At 32.4% G+C, this 17,149-nt stretch overlaps 1 pseudogene; it reads left to right on the top strand.

The window, feature by feature from the left end:
• Positions 1 to 2,556: 2,556 nt before the first annotated feature.
• LOC105750149 lies at positions 2,557 to 3,262 on the top strand (annotated as a pseudogene).
• The last annotated feature ends 13,887 nt before the right edge of the window (positions 3,263 to 17,149 follow it).

The raw sequence follows: 17,149 nt of genomic DNA, 5'->3' as shown, positions 1-17,149 counted from the left end.
GTTCTACTTTCACCATGTTAACTGATCTTTCCACAGGTTTCAATGAGATTTAAATCATGACAATTCCAAAAAGCATATAAATATTATTTCTTACTTTAAATTTAGGACATTTTGCATGATGTAAGATGATGCCATTGTAGTCTATACCAATTTGTGAATTTCTATAATTTTTAGACTCCCATTTATATTCAGTTATACCTTATGTTATATAATTGTCATTGTGCTGTAATTACTAAATGATGCATTCACTACTTTTGCTATTTCAAGTCCTTCACCTATTAGTGCATTCTTATAATCACCATTTGAGGGAAAACCACAGACTAGCAATCTTTGATTCTTTAGACTCAGCCACCATACACATATGTAGGTACATCCTAAACCATATGTTGTGGTTCATACTCATTTCCTAGTGTTCCTTCTCTGGGTGTACCTGGTTCTGTTCATTACCGATCAATTTGAACTGATTTGGATGTTCTCTTGTTGAAGAGAACCATATCCTTCAGAACTGATCATCATATAGTATTGTTGCAAAAGAAACACTTTTATAAGACTTTTGGTTTACTACTTCATTGAAATTATTTATTTGATTTTCATCTTGAATCATCCACTTATAAAATATATTTAGTAATAATCTATCCAAAAGATAATTGCTATAATTCTTAGCCATTAAAAACTATATTAAAAACATCATTGAGTACATTCAATAAACATATTCCTGTGTCATTATTATGTTAATTACATATGACTTTTATATTTCATTTTTCATCATATAAAACTTAAATTAGTTTACATAAATTTAGAATTTGCTATATTGTGTATCTTGGATTGCTTTAGGCAAAACAAACATGTTTCTATGGGTTCTTTTAGAAATGGACCATCTGCAGCAGCTTAAAAAATAATATAACTTTTCCCCAGAGTGTAATGACATTCACAGTAGGAATTCAGATTCTCTGAGAGTATCATAGCGAGTAACACTGAGCAGGATATAATAGTGGCCTTGGTGAAAAAGGAATTTAATGGTCCATCCCCCAGCAAGAGTTTTTTCTCAGCATGATGAACATATAATTAGGAGAAATATGTAAAAGTTTTGTCAACTAACTTGATACTTTCTGTAATTGTTTATTCTAAGCAACTGTCATGGTCAAACTAATGTGAATGGAACAAATTCAACAAAATTAAAAAAAAAAAAGAAACCTGACATGCTGAGAATGCCCCTTTCTCTGGTTGTCTGTGAAGTCAATTATCTGTATTTTATATTAATGTTGACCCTTTCAACTACTAAAATAAAAAAAATGGTAAACCCAAAAGTACTGAAATATACCCTGCATGATATTATTTTTGTTTTCTTTTGTTTTGTTTTTATAAGATCTACAGCATCCAAGTGATATTTTATAAAATTACTCCTTAGTTCCTCTCTATTTTCCTAAGAGGTGTGGATGACCAAGCCAGGACAACAGGATAAATACTATAATTGTCTCATGTTTTCTGTTTGAAGAAGGATTCTGAGAATTACTGTTATTTGCAAAGGTTTGTTCTATTGTGCCTATCTGGATAGGCAATATATATATGGGTAGGTATAAAATAACATTCTAAATTATGTGTTAAAATATGTTTTTTCAAATCTGTGAACTAGAAAATCATCTCCAGAAATGCAATTTCTGAAAATCATTTCTTGCCATGCAATTCAACATTCATTTATGAAACACCTGACAATTCCATCATTAGTTATGTTTTTGTGAACCAAATAAAATTTTAACTATTTTTCAATGTTATTAAATGGAAGGATTTCACTATGTGATATAGAGTGAATGCTATTCAAAATTTGAGAATTGGGAATATTAATTACAACTCTAATTCTTATTTGTAATTGTAATTTCAGAGAGTTTCCTTGGAAAACCTTCTGTAAAAATGGATTTGGTGTATAATAGGTTAGCTGGGGATTTATGAAGAATATGGAAAGATTTCAAGCCACCCTCGAATTAAAATGGATAAATATATGGCTTTACTTTTACTAATCGTTAGTGAAATTAAGCATTTTCTTCCAGATGGACAATGGAGTGGCCACAGAATTAAACAGGAAGGGGAAAGAGCCAAGGAGTAAATGAAGAGAATTTTACAGTGCTTTTGGAGATCCCAAACATAAGCATTAAAACTTAAAATAATAATTTTTTTAAATGTCAAGATATTTCTGGTGTTGACATAGAACTAAAAATCTTAGTATAGTGTGATCTCTAAAGATTCAAAATTTAAGATGATCCCCAGATAAATGGAGCAATATGGTAGTCATAAGTAGTTAGATTAACAATGTTAACATGCTTAGAGAAATAATCTTAGGAGAAAACAAGTGGCACTGATGGAAAGAATAGATCAATTATATAGCATTGTTTAACCAAGAAATGTTCAAGGATTTAGAAGAAAGCTTCTTTAAGTAAATATCTATGGAAGATTTATGTTGGCTTTAAAAAGAATCACATAATTTGAAAGGACATGGATCCCTTTTCGTTTAGACATTTGGATACTTGTAGGGGAGGGAGATGTGTTATATTCCATGAGAAGATGAAACTTCATTTCGTTTCACATGAGAAGATTAAAAAGACTACAGAAGATTTGTTAAAATTTAGAAAAAAAAAAAAAAGCAAAATGCTAATACATTACTTGTGAATGAGAATAATAATATATTTTTCTTGGTGACATTATGGAAAATTCCTCCAGATGGAAAAAAATAAAAATATCTTTGTCACATGGTATTAGACGTGATACAGAAGACATTTGTTTATTTACCAAGGATGAATAAGTAGCTTTTGAAAATGAAAGGGATTACAAGAAGTACTGAGGTACTTTACACAAGATTAAAATGCCAGTAAAAACTTAGAAAACCATACAGCTCCTTGAGAATGGTTTTGACCTTTTCCTTGCTGATCAAAGGATTACACAAATTTTACTCACACATTTAAGAAAGCTTTTCTGATAAAGAAAGTGCTTACCAGTAGATCTCACTACCCACAATTTTTTTAGATCACATCAATAGAATTGAATAAGGAACTACATTAACTGTCACTGATCATTAAAATCTCAGAATTGCACCTATGGGTCATACTAGATCTCTTAGTGGAAAATATTTTTGATGCTGTCAATGTGTTTTTAGAAAAGTTTCCAGGAAAGAGAGAGCATTAAATTTCTAAACCTGACAACACCTAAAAATCTCTTTCTCTCTCAGTCTTTTCTCATGTGTTTTCCATTTAGGCTCTCCTCAGAACAGTAAGGAGGTAAATCAAGATAACAAAATGAAAAGATAAAACAAGATAACCAAATTCCTAAACTTCTGTGACGTCTAATAGTGAATGTGATTTTTATTTTTCTTGCTAAGGCAATTGGGGTTAAGTGACTTGTCCAGGATTGCACAGTACCCTAACACAGGAAGTGATAGGTGTCTAAGGTCAAATTTGAACTCAGGTCCTCCTGACTTCGGGGCTGGAGCTCAATCTGTTGCACCCACCTAGATGCCCAAAGTGAAAGTGCTTTTGATGGCCATGAACTAGAGATAAAAAAAGGAAAGCAAAGCAGAGCCTGACCCCTAGGATAAGATTCCACAGCTAGTTTCAATTTTAAATCACATCTTCACAAAAGTGCTCAGAGCTTCACAAAGAAGGCTGAATTAAGGAGTCTACAAGACAGAGCTTCACTGCTGAAACACCACAAGCAAAGATAAGAAACCAAAAATTGATGCCTAAAAAGGCAAAGAAAGAAAATAAGTCCTTCTTAAAGGTTAAAGCCCTAGAAAAATCAAGACCTAAGTCATCTACTATTCATAATAAAGTAAGAACAATTATAAAATCCATAAGAGATCATGAAACTCCCAGCAAGGAACAGAAAAAAAGCATCTGCAAGTCAACCTAAACATCCTTTGAATGATTTTTAAAACGATATCTATTTTTATTTGCTTTTCAATTTAGTTCATACAATGAAAAGAATGAATGAATTTTGGTGATGTATCTACATGTTTCATTTCTCTTAATATGCTGTAGTATTTATTACTTAGTTTTCCTCATGTGTTTAAAATATATCTGCTTTACTGTTTTTGTTAGCTTAAGCTTTTGTTAGTCATAAGGCTTAAACTGTTTCTTGTCAGATTTAATCATTTGTGTACTGTACTAATAACTTAAAATAGTCTAGTTACTCATGAAGGCAAGCAGTGAATTGATAAAAAGTTAAAGATGCTAAAAGAATACTACTGTTTTTAAAGGCTTTTCCTGTGTCCTATCCTTTATTTCTTCCTTACAGCCAAACAGTTCACAAATTCATAAGTAGATTAGTTACAGGATTGGACTATTCAAAATAGATAAGATCTATTAGCTGAAAATTCTATTTTTTAACATAGTAAAAATTCATTGTGTTTACATTGTTGAAGCTTTCATTTTTTTTTTATTGAAACCATACAGGAAAAAGAATTATGTGCATTTATTTCCATCCTTTACTTTTTATTTTTTACTTTATTTTTACTCTTTTGCTTTATTTTAGTTTGAAAAAACTCAGAAATTAGTCATTGTTAACTGTTAAATAATTATTTAAAATTTAAATACAAACTAAAAAAAGAGACAAAGAAAAAAGAAAAATAGAATTAGTATGTGCACAGCAGAATATATGTGAGGATTCAAAATATATACCAATAAATATCCATTTCAAGAATCTATAATAATAGAAGATATATTCGGAACTGTCCATACTTGCTTTCTTGTAGGTTTTCTTTTGTTCTCTGTTGTGCACTTTTTATTTTATTCTTTTTTTCCCCCTTTCCTTCTTGCCAAATCCACCAAGCAAGTTACAGTTAAGCATGATTATGACACACAAATACATTCACTTGTACACACATACATACACATATATATATTCATGTGTACTTACATCTAAAACACTATTAATATGGCTGATAATGTACAATTCTGTCTTGATTGAATCTTTTTTTAACTTTGTCTGATATCAAGGGTTACTATTCCTACTTTTTTTTTCCTAATAAATTTTGTTCCTGATTATTATTATTATGTTTGTGCATATCTTTTGTAATCCTGAATAAATTCTCCTAGTTTATTTCTGGCTATTAAATTGCCTTGCTACTATTTAACCTTTTGACTTCCCCAAGGATATCTCCCTTATCTTCTCCTCCCATCTTTCCCTCCCTCATTATTCCTTTCCCATTAATCTATACAACTCATCATACTCTTTAATCTATAAATTCTTCTACACTCCATTTTATCCTATTCCCTTGCCCTTTTATTTCTTTATAGGTAGTGGAGGGTGTTATATTTACAAACATACAAATTTAACTTAAATACATATATTTCTGTATGTGTGCATATACACATAAGTGTATATATACATATATACTTACACACATATGTGTGTGGGTAGATAGAAAGATAGAGAGATAGAGAGATAGATAAATAAAAAGAGAAATAGATATTGTTTTTTTCTCTAGTGTTTTTTGGATGTGAGTAATATTTCTGAATAGTACTGACTGGATTAATTTTTCTCAGTTTGTGAGACTAGGTCTAAGTCACATGATCTCTAAAGGTCAGATTCTACATCAGTGACAGAAAGCTGTCAGGTTCCATGCACACATGGTGGGATCTAGAATGCCTCTCAGGTGGGTGGCTGGGCCTTTCCTTGCAGCAATTAAATAAATGCTTTTTTTTTTTTTTTTTGGTACCTGAAGATGTTAATTTGGGGAAAGGAGTCTAGCATCCATCCCATACATTTCACAAGTACCATCCTTTTTCCATCATCTAATTTCTTTGTATTGATTCTTGCTCTTGCACAAATTTGTATAATATAATTACTGTTTTTTATTTTTGTTTTTTGTTTTTAGCATTTCCTACATGGTTTTGCTTTTTAGAGTTAAATCATAATAAGTTATAGCTAATCTTTCTTTTGGACTACCAAATTAATAATGATAATCTTAGACATATGATTTACATTTCCATTTGCTAAACAAACAATTCATCTTTATTGAGTCCTTTGAAATTAGTATTTGATTTTTTTCTCATATATGTCAATTTTTCTACTGAGTTCATCATTGCAACAAAAATGTGAAAATATAATGATTTGTTGAATGTTCATTTTTTTTATTCAATATAATACTTAATTTTTGCAGGATAAAATACTTTTTAGCTACAATATTGTTTCCCAGAGACCTGTGGTTTATCATTGTAGCTACAATTAAATCCTGTACAATTGTAATTGCAGCTCCAGCATATTTGAATTATTTTGTTCTTCTTATTGTTGCTTATAAAATATTCTATTTGACTATATTATAAAGCAGTGACCATCAAAACCATTTCATACTAACTGAGAAATAGAATACTTGATGAATAGAACAGGTTAGATTCACAAGACAAAAGACAATAACTATAATAAAATAGTGTTTGATAAACCCAAAGTCTTGAGCTTTTAGAAAAAGAACTCACTATTTGACAAAAATATCTGGGAAAAATAGAAAACAGTATGGCACTGTTAGAATCCTTACAAAGTATTAAGTCATTAGAGTTGATGAAAACAATGCTTGTGTCCTTAGGATTTACACCTTTGGGAGAATTCACACATTAGAGCTCACACCTTTGAGAGTTCACACATTAGCTTACACATTCGGGAGATTCACAAGTCAGAAACCCACAATCCCACTCTCTCAGAGGAGGAGTCAACCTTTGGGTTCACACCTTTAAGAGATCATATATAATAAGATCTTAGAGCTTCAGTCAGTCAGTCGGTCAGTTCAGAAGATTGACAAGCTAGAGACTGCAGTAGGGCAGAACAAAGGATTTGGAGGAGTAGAACCAAGATTCAGAGGGAGCTGGAGGTGACAAAGGACAAGCTTCAAGAGCTCTTGGAACCAAGCAGAGAGATAGGCCTCTAAGAAAACTAACCAGGCTATTTTGGAAGAGACAATAAAAGACTGTACTTAAATCCCTGGCTGTGTTTGAGGTGATTATTACTTGAACTGAAACTAAGGCTGCCTCCAGAAAACTTCCCCAAGAAACCTACTCCCAGAGAAACCCATCATATTTTAGAAAAAGAAGAAAACAATACATGGCACAAACTAGGCATTTAACAACAGTGAATGCCTTATGATCTAAATAAGATTGAAATGGGTTCATGATTTAAACATAAAAGGTGATACTACAAGCAAATTGAGAAAACAAGGGATAGTCTACCTCTCAGATCTGTGAAGAAGGAAGGAATTTTTGACTGAAAAAGAACTAGAGAATATTATTAAATGCAAAATGGATAATTTTGATTATTAAAAACTCAAAAGCTTTTGTACAAGAAAAACCAATGTAGCCAAGATTAAAAGGGAAGAGGAAAACTGGGATTTTTTTTTTTTTTTTTAACATTCAAGGGCTCTAATAAAGGCCTCATTTCTGCTAAAGTATTCTAATTCATATAAAATTTACTCAAATTTATAAGAAAAAAAGCCATCTTCCAATTGGTAACTTGTCAAAGATATGAATAGAAGTTTTCAGATGAAGAAATTAAAGCTATCTTTTTTTTAATTATAGCTTTTTATTTAAAAAAAAAAACATATGCATGGGTAATTTTTCAAATTTGACCCTTGCAAAACTTTTTTTTCCAACTTTTCCCCTCAAATCTCCCACTCTCTCCCCTAGGTGGCAGGTAATACAATACATGTTAAATATGTTAAAGTATATGTTAAATACAACACACACATGCACATATATCCATATTTATACAGTTATCCTGCTGCTCAAGAAAGATCAAATCTAGAAAGAAGTTTAAAAAAAAAACTGAGAAGGAAAACAAAAATGCAACCAAACAATAACAGAAAGAGTGCTGTGTCGTGGTCCACACTCATTTCCCATAGTTCTCACTCTGGGTGTAGCTAATTCTTTTCATTACTGAACAATTGGAAATGGTTTGGATCATCTCATTGTTGAAAAGAGCAATGTCCATCAGATTGATCATCATATAGTATTGTTGTTGAAGTGTATAATGATCTCCTGGTTCTGCTCATTTCAGTTAGCATCATTTCATGTATGTCTCTCCAGGCCTCTCTGAAATCATCCTGCTGGTCATTGCTTACAGAACAATATTATTCATAACAATAATATACCACAATTCATTCAGCCATTCTCCAATTGATGGGCATCCATTCAATTTCCAGTTTCTAGTTACTATAAAAAGGGCTGCCACAAACATTTTTGCACATGTGGGTCCCTTTCCCTCCTGTAAGATCTCTTTGGGATATAAGCCCAGCAGTAACACTGCTAGATCAAAGGGTATGCACGGTTTGATAACTTTTTGAGCATAGTTCCAAATTGTTCTCCAGAATGGTTGCATCCATTCACAATGCATCCATTCACAATTCCACAAACATTATATCAGTGTCCCAGTTTTCCCACATCCCCTCCAGCATTCCTCATTATCTTTTCCTGTTATCTTAGCCAATCTAACAGATGTATAGTGTTGTCTCAGAGTTGTCTTAATTTGCATTTCTCTGATCAATAATGATTCAGAACAACTTTTCATATGACTAGAGATGATTTCAAATTCTTCATCTGAAAATTTTCTGCTCATATCCTTTGACCATTTATCAATTGGAGAATGGCTTGATTTCTTATAAATTTAAGTCAATTCTCTATATATTTTGGAAATGAGGCCTTTATCAGAACCTTTGAATGTAAAAATGTTTTTCCAGTTTACTGCTTCCCTTCTAATCTTGTCTGCATTAGTTTTGATTGTATAAAAAGTTTATTAACTTAACAAAATCAAAATTTCCTATTTTGTGATCAATAATGATCTCTAGTTCTTCTTTGGTCACAAATTCCTTCCTTCTCCACAGGTCTGAAAGGTAAACAATCCTTTGTCTTCAAATTTATTTTTAATCTCATTCTTTATGCTAGATCATGAACAAACTTTGACCTTATTTTGGTGTATGGTGGTATGTGTAAGTCAATGCCTAGTTTCTGCCATATTCTTATTTCATTGAAGCTCCATTGCCTCCCCTGAAAAATGATGCTGAGTCTTCCAGGTTAGTTAATTCTTGGTTGTCACCATAGGTCCTTTGCCTTCCAGAATATTGTATTCCATGGCTTCCAATCTTTTATTGTAGTAGCTGCTACATTCTGTGTAATCCTGAATGTTGCTTCTTGATATTTGAATTGTTTTTGTCTGGAATTTGCTGTATTTTTTTCTTGAGATTGTAATTCTAGAGGTTTGCAACAATGTTCCTTAGGATTTTCTTTGTAAGATCTCTTTCCAAAGGTGACTGTTGTATTCTTTCAATGAGTATTTTACCCTCTTTTTCTAGAATACTAGGGTGGTTTTCCTTAATGATCTCTTGAAGAATGCTCTTCAGGATCTTTTATTGCTCATGGCCTTCAGATAGGCCATTAATTTTTAAACTGTTTCTTCTGGATCTATTTTCCAGGTAGGCTATTTTTTCGAATGAAGTATTTCATATTTTCTTCCTTTGTTTTTTCATTCTTTATAGTTTGTTTGATTGATTTTTACTGTTTCACAGTGTCATTAGTTTCCATTTGCCATGTTCTAATTTTTAATGTGTGATCTTCTTCAGTTAGTTTTTATATCTCTTTTTTCATTTGATTAATTCTACTTTTTTAGTAGCTGTTCATTTTTTTTTTCCTTCATTTTCCAAGTTATTGACTCTCTCATGCATACCTCTCATTTCCTTACTTATTTTTTTTCTTTTACCTTTCTTATTTGCCTTTAAAAGTCTTTTATGAGCACTTCCAAGAAGCTTTTTTGGGCTTGTAACCAATTCATATCACTCTGACATTTCTTCATGGACATTTTGTCCTTGTCTAAGTTAGTGTTTGGGTCTGCCTTGTCACCATAGTAGCTTTGCATGGTCAATTTCTTGCTCTTTTTTTGTTTCTTGCTCATTTTCTTTTCATTTCTTTTGATATTACTTCTCTTTTTCTGCTTTTATGTTTGAGCCTTACTTCTGGGAGAAAGGGGGAGTACCATATGAAGTTTTCTTAGAAACTCTGAGCATAAAAGGTCCATGTGTTTGCAGGGGGTAATTTTGCCTATTCTTTTCAGGAAACAGCCTGCTTTCCCAGAGTTTGTCTTCTAAATTGAGATTAGAAGCTGCCCCACTGATTTGCTCCTCAGTTGAGCTAAGACTGAAGGTCTTAATTGCTGATTTGCACTGTCTGAGATCCTCTCACCAGCTTTCCCAGAGTCTCTCTGAACTGGATTGAATATCATTTTCAACCCAGTTAGACCTTTCTTGAAAGTTTACAATCTGTCTTGATCTGAAGAATGGTTTCATTCCATTAGATTCTGTTCAGAGGCTTGGTTTAATGTTGTTTTCAAAGGAAAGTGGGACAGTTTGAGCAGCTTCCTGGCTTTATTCTGCCCTCTTGGCTCCACTCTTGGAAGTCTTTTATTTGTTTTTCAAAATCCTCTTGTTTTTCTTGGATTTTTCTTACTTATTTTATTTATTTATTTTTAGTTTTTCCTTAATCTCTCCAATTTGATTTTCTTTTCAGCCTTTTTGGATACAATGTAACATTACCCTTTAGCTGAGAGAGGTTTTTTGTTTTTTGTTTTTTTTAATTTTAGTATCTTTTAAAGAGTAACCTTGGCCTTCCCTATTCCCACAATAACTTTCTTTCCTTTGCGTCTTAATTTTTTTTTAATTAAAAACTTATTTATATAATCATCTCTGGTCCTGGGATGGGGAGATGAGGACTCTGGCTTCTCTTCGGTTTTCCCTTGTGGCTTGAAGCCCCAAATCAAGATCTCCATCCTCTATTAACTGCCTCAAACCAACAGTTATCCTTCCCCACCCCTGTTGTACTCATCAAATAATATGCTGCTTTTTTCTCACCTAGGGCTCTGTCTTTAGTCCAGACATTACTTATCCACAAAGCTTCCCTTAGTCAGAAGACTTAGGGAATATCATTTGGGACTTAGGGACTTAGACACCCCAATTTCCCACATTGTCTGGGAGATGAAAATTCCTGTGGTTGAGGATAAGGGTAAGTCTAAACCCAGATAGCCCTAAGAGTCTCCTCTTGGCTGTTTCAGTGGAGTTAGCTAGAAATTATTTAGACTTCTAACTAGCCAAACTTTGATCCTGAAGTCTTTCCTCTGATTTCTATTTTTTTTTTCAGAATGACCTCTGTTATCACTTCTAATTTTCACAAAGGAACAGTTTCTTAATTAGGCACATTATAAAATATACATAACAACAAAACTTTTTAAAATGTGCAAAATAATGACTATAAAATTTAGACATTTGTTATAATCTCTTTGGGCTACCAGAAGATATGTAAGTATGGTAATACCTACTGTTCAATATAATGTGCTTAAATTTTCCTTTTCTTTTTTTTTCTTATACTTTCTGAATTCTAAATAAGCATAAGTGAAAAGGAAAAAAAAAGAACATGGATGAAATGAAGTTTATGTTCTCTTTCTTTTGTGCTCGCAAGTATTTTCTCTCATAACATTTTCCATCTGAAACTTCTGCACCATTTACAGCTATCTCACTTCCCCTTTCAATGCTGTCCTTCCCTAATATATTATAAGCTTCTTGAATACAGGGAGTGTCTTTTTTATTTGAATTTTTATTCCACAGTGCTTAACACATTGAGAAGCACAGAAAAGCTGCTTAAGTAGTGTTTATTTACTCCTTTATATAATAGATTTATGTATGAATTGCCTTAGATCATACAATTAATAGATCCAAGTCTTCTCATTCCTAAGCCAGAAAGTTTTTTTTTTTTTCCCCCAATCATATTATAAGTACCTCAATATATAGTATAATACCTCAATACTTCATTATCTCAATATTTATTTTGGAAATCTTTAATATTCCTCTATATCTTCCAATAATTAGGTTATACCTTTAACTTCCCAGAATTAGTATCATCATACTTTTTTTTTTTTAATCTATCTTCACTTCCCTACACTCCTCTCTTCCTGCTCCCACAGCTTCATTAAAAACAGGTTCTCATTAAAGGAATTGTCAAAAACATTCATATTGGGGTATTAATTGCCTGATAAAAGGTTAATATTTAAGGTTAATTATAAAGATGTGTTGCTAATCCCAAGGGTAATTTCTTTAATTAGATATGTTTCCCCCAATGTGAATTAACTCAACCAAAGGAACTCCTAATTTCAATCATCTATATATAGAATAATATTTTCAGAGGAGAATGTCATCTTTCCTTGCAATTTTGAACTCTCCTTGTATAAGTGGCATTTTATTACTAAGGACCAACATAATGGGGGCATTTCTCCCTATTAATTATGAGATAGATAGATAGGTATGAACATATGTATGTTTATTCAAGGCAATATAGTACACATATGTATCACCTATATGCAGTGCATTTATAGTATTAAATGTGTATATATGCACCTATGTACGTACATATATAAACATATATGAATGTATGTGTGTGTGTGAGACCTCAGTGAAAAAATACTGCCAAGATGTTAGGACACATCCTGTTTTCCAGAACTAAGACCAAGAAAGCAGGTTATGCTCTGAATTTGGCATAACAACAGGTTTTTGTGCTCACCCTCTGAATGATCTCAACCCCAGCACGAATTTCCCTCTTTCCGAGGAGATCATGACCTGAGAACTGTAATAGCAATTGATTTATTACAACAGAAAATTATCAATCACATCTCCTGACACTCTAAACAATTTCTTCTCCTGTAAGTGCTAAGTTAAGTGAACCAGATATTATACTCCTGTTCCTGACACACTAATTCTGGTTCTGTAGCCCCACTGAATCATCAAACAACCTGTAAGAATTGAAACTAATAGCTTGGAAACTATTCCCATTGAATCCCAGAATGTCTGAATTGTTCTCCAAAATGCCTGCGTGCATGGGCCAACTATTTAGTCAAGACCTAAGGATCACTGTATTGGGTTCCCCCTTTTTGTGTTTTTTCTCCTTAAAAACCCTATCCCTGACATTCCTGCTTCTCATGAGGACTGTTACTTGCATATGTTTCCTCACTATGAAATTAAACTTTTTTTATGTGAGCAATAGAAAAGATTGCAACCACAAATAAGATATGTCCACAAATACTAATGACAACACACTTTATAACAAAATAAGCATAATTCATGCCCATAACCTATAAAATTAAATATAGATTATGTTTAATTTTAGTTGTTTTTCAGTCATGTATGACTCTTTTGACCTCATTTGGGGTTTCATAGGTAAAGATACTTGGATGGTTTGCTATTTCCTACTCCAGCTCATCTTACAATTGAGGCAAATGAAGCAAACTGGGTTAAATGACCTGCCCAAGATAATACAGCTAATGTCTAAGGACAGATTATTCTTAACCATTCACTGAATAACATCTCCTAGAAAAGAAACCACTTTGTAGAGGCCTGGAACTCTGAAAATGTGTACTTGAATCCCGAACAGCAGAGTACTTAAGGCTAAGTACCTATTCAATGTGAAGATAATGGCTCTATAAACATATACTTAGACGATATGGTGATGTGATGGCTCTCCTCACCATTGGTGTCTGCTGACTGTGTTGTGGTGAGGTAATTGTAGGAAAAAAATGGAGAACTGAGTGAGAGGGTCAGAGTCTCTTTGCTGCATCATGCTCAGCAGGGAAGATTTCAGGCTCCATATTCCAGTCCAGGATCTGTCTTTGATGAGCCATGTGGCAGCTTGCCTGCCTCCTTCACTTTTCCTTCTAAAGACCAAGGACTTTGACTGATCCTGACTCTGACTGATCCTGAGGTCCTCCAGAGAAATAGTTCAGACATTACACCCCTTCAGATTTCATATATTAAAAGTTGGGGACAGAGTCAACATGGTAGAAGGAATTAAGCATTTCTGCTCAATTCTCCCAGCCTGTCATTCTAAAACACTTTACAAAATGTATCAGATCAAATTCTGAGCAGAATAATCAAAAGGAGAAAAAAAAATAACAGTGTTTCATTTTTCCAGCCCAGGTAACCTTATGAGGACTGAAAGAGAGGTCTGTCAATGCACTCTGGATTAGGTGTTGGATACAAGTGTTTATGGAAGAAATAGCACCAGCCTTGGGGCCTGAAGACAATGCCTACAATGGTGGCAGAAGGAGAAGCAAATGGATCAAAATTAGAAAGGGCACTAATCTTCTGATTGGATGGTAGATGCCATCTATCACATCTATACAAGCACTGGGAATAGGATCTGTTGGCATTTGGCAGCTCCTTCCTGATTACCCAGCTAGGAAGAAGAAAAACTATTATTGTATGATGGGGGAGCAGGGGAGCAGGGGCCCTGACTATGTAAAGAGCAGAGCTTAGACCAGAAGGATAGTGTCTAGAACTCTCACTGGTCACAAAGGTTACTAATATAATACTAATTACAAATTGATTAAAGGTCAATTATAAAGGTAATTAAAAGTAAAAAAGTGAATCTTTAATGAAATATAGAAATTTTAATTTTAACAAAAGTTTTTTTGTTTGTTTGTTACATTATTTTTATGTATCTAAAACCAAGACCAAACTTTATCCATGATGGGAAAACACTAGAAGCCTTTTTATAAGATTAAAGATGAAATAAAAGTATCCATTATCACTACTATTATTTTATATTCTACTAGAAATGCCGACTACAATAAAAAAATAAATTTAAGGAGTAAGTATAGTGAGAAAAAAAAAACTGTCACATACTGCAGATCATATGACTGTATACTTGGAAAAAATCTAGAGTTAATTTTAAAAGTAGTTGAAATAATTAACAATTTTATTAAAGTGTAAGGTATAAAATAATCTCACATAAATCATGTGTTTCTAAATCCAGCAGGCAGATAGAGAAATTAAATTTAAAATAATTATGGAGATATAAAATACTTGAGAGGTTATCTGTCAAGGTAGAGCCATTAATTATGTGAATACAATTACAAAACAGTTTTCACAAAAAAGAAAGATCTAAATAACTAGAAAAATATTAATTGCTCATGGGTAGCCCAAGATAATATAATGAAAATGACAATACTAACTTAATTTACTTGTTCAGTGACATTCTAAACAAACCACAAAGAATAGTTTTATAGATCTAAGGAAAAAAAATAACAAAATTGAGGAACAAAAAATCAAATATATCAAGGGAATCAGTGGAAAAAAAAATGTTAAGGAAACATCCAAGCAGTATCAGATTGCAAATTTTACTACAACGGAGTAATCATCAAATTTTTTTGATTTGTTATTAGATAAGAAGGATAGAATAGAGTAGGTACACAATAAAGAGGTGTTAATAACCACAGGAATCTTATATTTGATAAATGCAAAGATCTAAAAAATTGAGTCATTGTCTGCCAAAACATTCTGGAAAAGTGCAAAATAGTCTGTCAGAAACTAGTCATGCAGAAGCATAAGGTCAAAATGGACATATTTAAATGGAAAGGGTGATGTCATATGTGGCTTAGGGGAGCACTGAAAATTTTACTTGTCAGATCTATGGATAAGGGAAGAGTTTATGACAAAAAGAAGAGACAGACAGCATTATAGGAAATAAAAGGGATAATTTTTTTATTACAATTCATAAATTTGAAAACAGAATAAAACAAAATGCAACTAACTTTTTTTTTTAAAAAACAGAAAACTGTGAAGTCAAATAAAGTCAGATCTAAGCAACTGGAAAAATATCAATTGCTCATAGCTAAGCCTGCCAATGTTGTATGATGATCAGCTCTGAATGACTTTGCTATTCTCATCAACACAATGATCCAAGCCTACTCTGAAAGACATGATGAAAAATGCTATCCATACCCAAAGAAAAAACTGATTGCCAATTAATACAGATTAAAGCATACTTTTTAAATTTTATTTTCTAAGATTTTTGGGGGGAGGTGGAGGAGAATCTATGTTTTTTTTGTTTTTTTTGTTTTTGCAACATTACTTATGGAAATGTTTTGCATAGATTCACATGTACTGTCTCAATGAAGGGGCAAAGGTGGGGAGAAAGCAAGGGAATCTGGAACTCAAAATTTCAAAAATTAAATATAAAAATTGTTTTATATGTAATTGGGGAAAATAAAAATTTAATTAAAAAAAAAGAAGAATAACAAGTAGCCTTGGGTAGTAGGATTGTAGGCAGAATAGAGTGTATCTTAGTGTAATAAGAAGTCAAAAGATAGGAAGAAGCCAAGTTGGTAGAGCTTTAGATTCCAAAAAAGAAAAAAAAAGGTTTATTTTAATTGTCAGTTTATTTCAATTGTCATTGCCAGTTTATTTTTTAGGGTGTTTTCTTTTGGTATTAGAATTAGCTAAGAGGCCAACTGGATGGAGTATTAGACCTTACTAACTATTTGACTTAGGGCAAGTTGTTTAACATATGTCTGCCTTGTTTCTTATATGTAAAATGCTGATAATAATATTATCTCAATTTTAATATTTAAAAAATATATAATAATATAATGTAACATGATGAATAAAAGTTTACATGTCAGCCATCCATTTTAGATATTAAAAAAAAAAAATGGTAGTGGAGGATAAGATAAACTAGGAAGGAAAAGAATTGAAAATCTGGGACAAATTAGAAGGCAATTTCCAGGAAAGAAGTTGTGAGGGCCTGGATTACCATGTTAACTGTATGAATGGAGAAAATAGGATATATACAAGAAATATTGTGAAGGTAGAAATGAAAAGATTTGACAGTACTTTAGATAAATAGGGTAAGTGCAAATAAAGAGTCAAATATGACACTAAAGTAATCAGTATGTTAGAAAAAGGAAGAATGGGATGGGAGATGATAATGAGTTCTGCTTTGGGCATGCTGTGTCTGAAATGCTTATCAACAGCCAATTTGACAACTAATTTGAGATGTCCAAGAGGCAGTTGGTGATGCTGTGACAAGAGCTCAAGAAAGACAGGAGAGTGGAAGGTGCACAGTTCATATATAAATCTTGGAATCATTTATGTAGACATGGTAATTGAGCCCAAAGGGACCTAATGAGATTACTACTTAAGTTATTACAGATCAAAAACAGAAGGAGTTCAGAAGGGAGATACCTAGTGTTAGTAAATAACCTGGATCAATATCCAACAATGGATCTAGAGATATCAAACTTTTAGACAGTAGAAGAACCAGGAGAGAGCAGTATTATAAATATCCAGAAAAAAAGTTTAACTTTATTG

Source organism: Sarcophilus harrisii, chromosome 3 (assembly GCF_902635505.1).
Source record: "Sarcophilus harrisii chromosome 3, mSarHar1.11, whole genome shotgun sequence".
Taxonomy (NCBI): Eukaryota; Metazoa; Chordata; class Mammalia; order Dasyuromorphia; family Dasyuridae; genus Sarcophilus; species Sarcophilus harrisii.
This window is presented reverse-complemented; position numbering and strand designations above follow the sequence as displayed.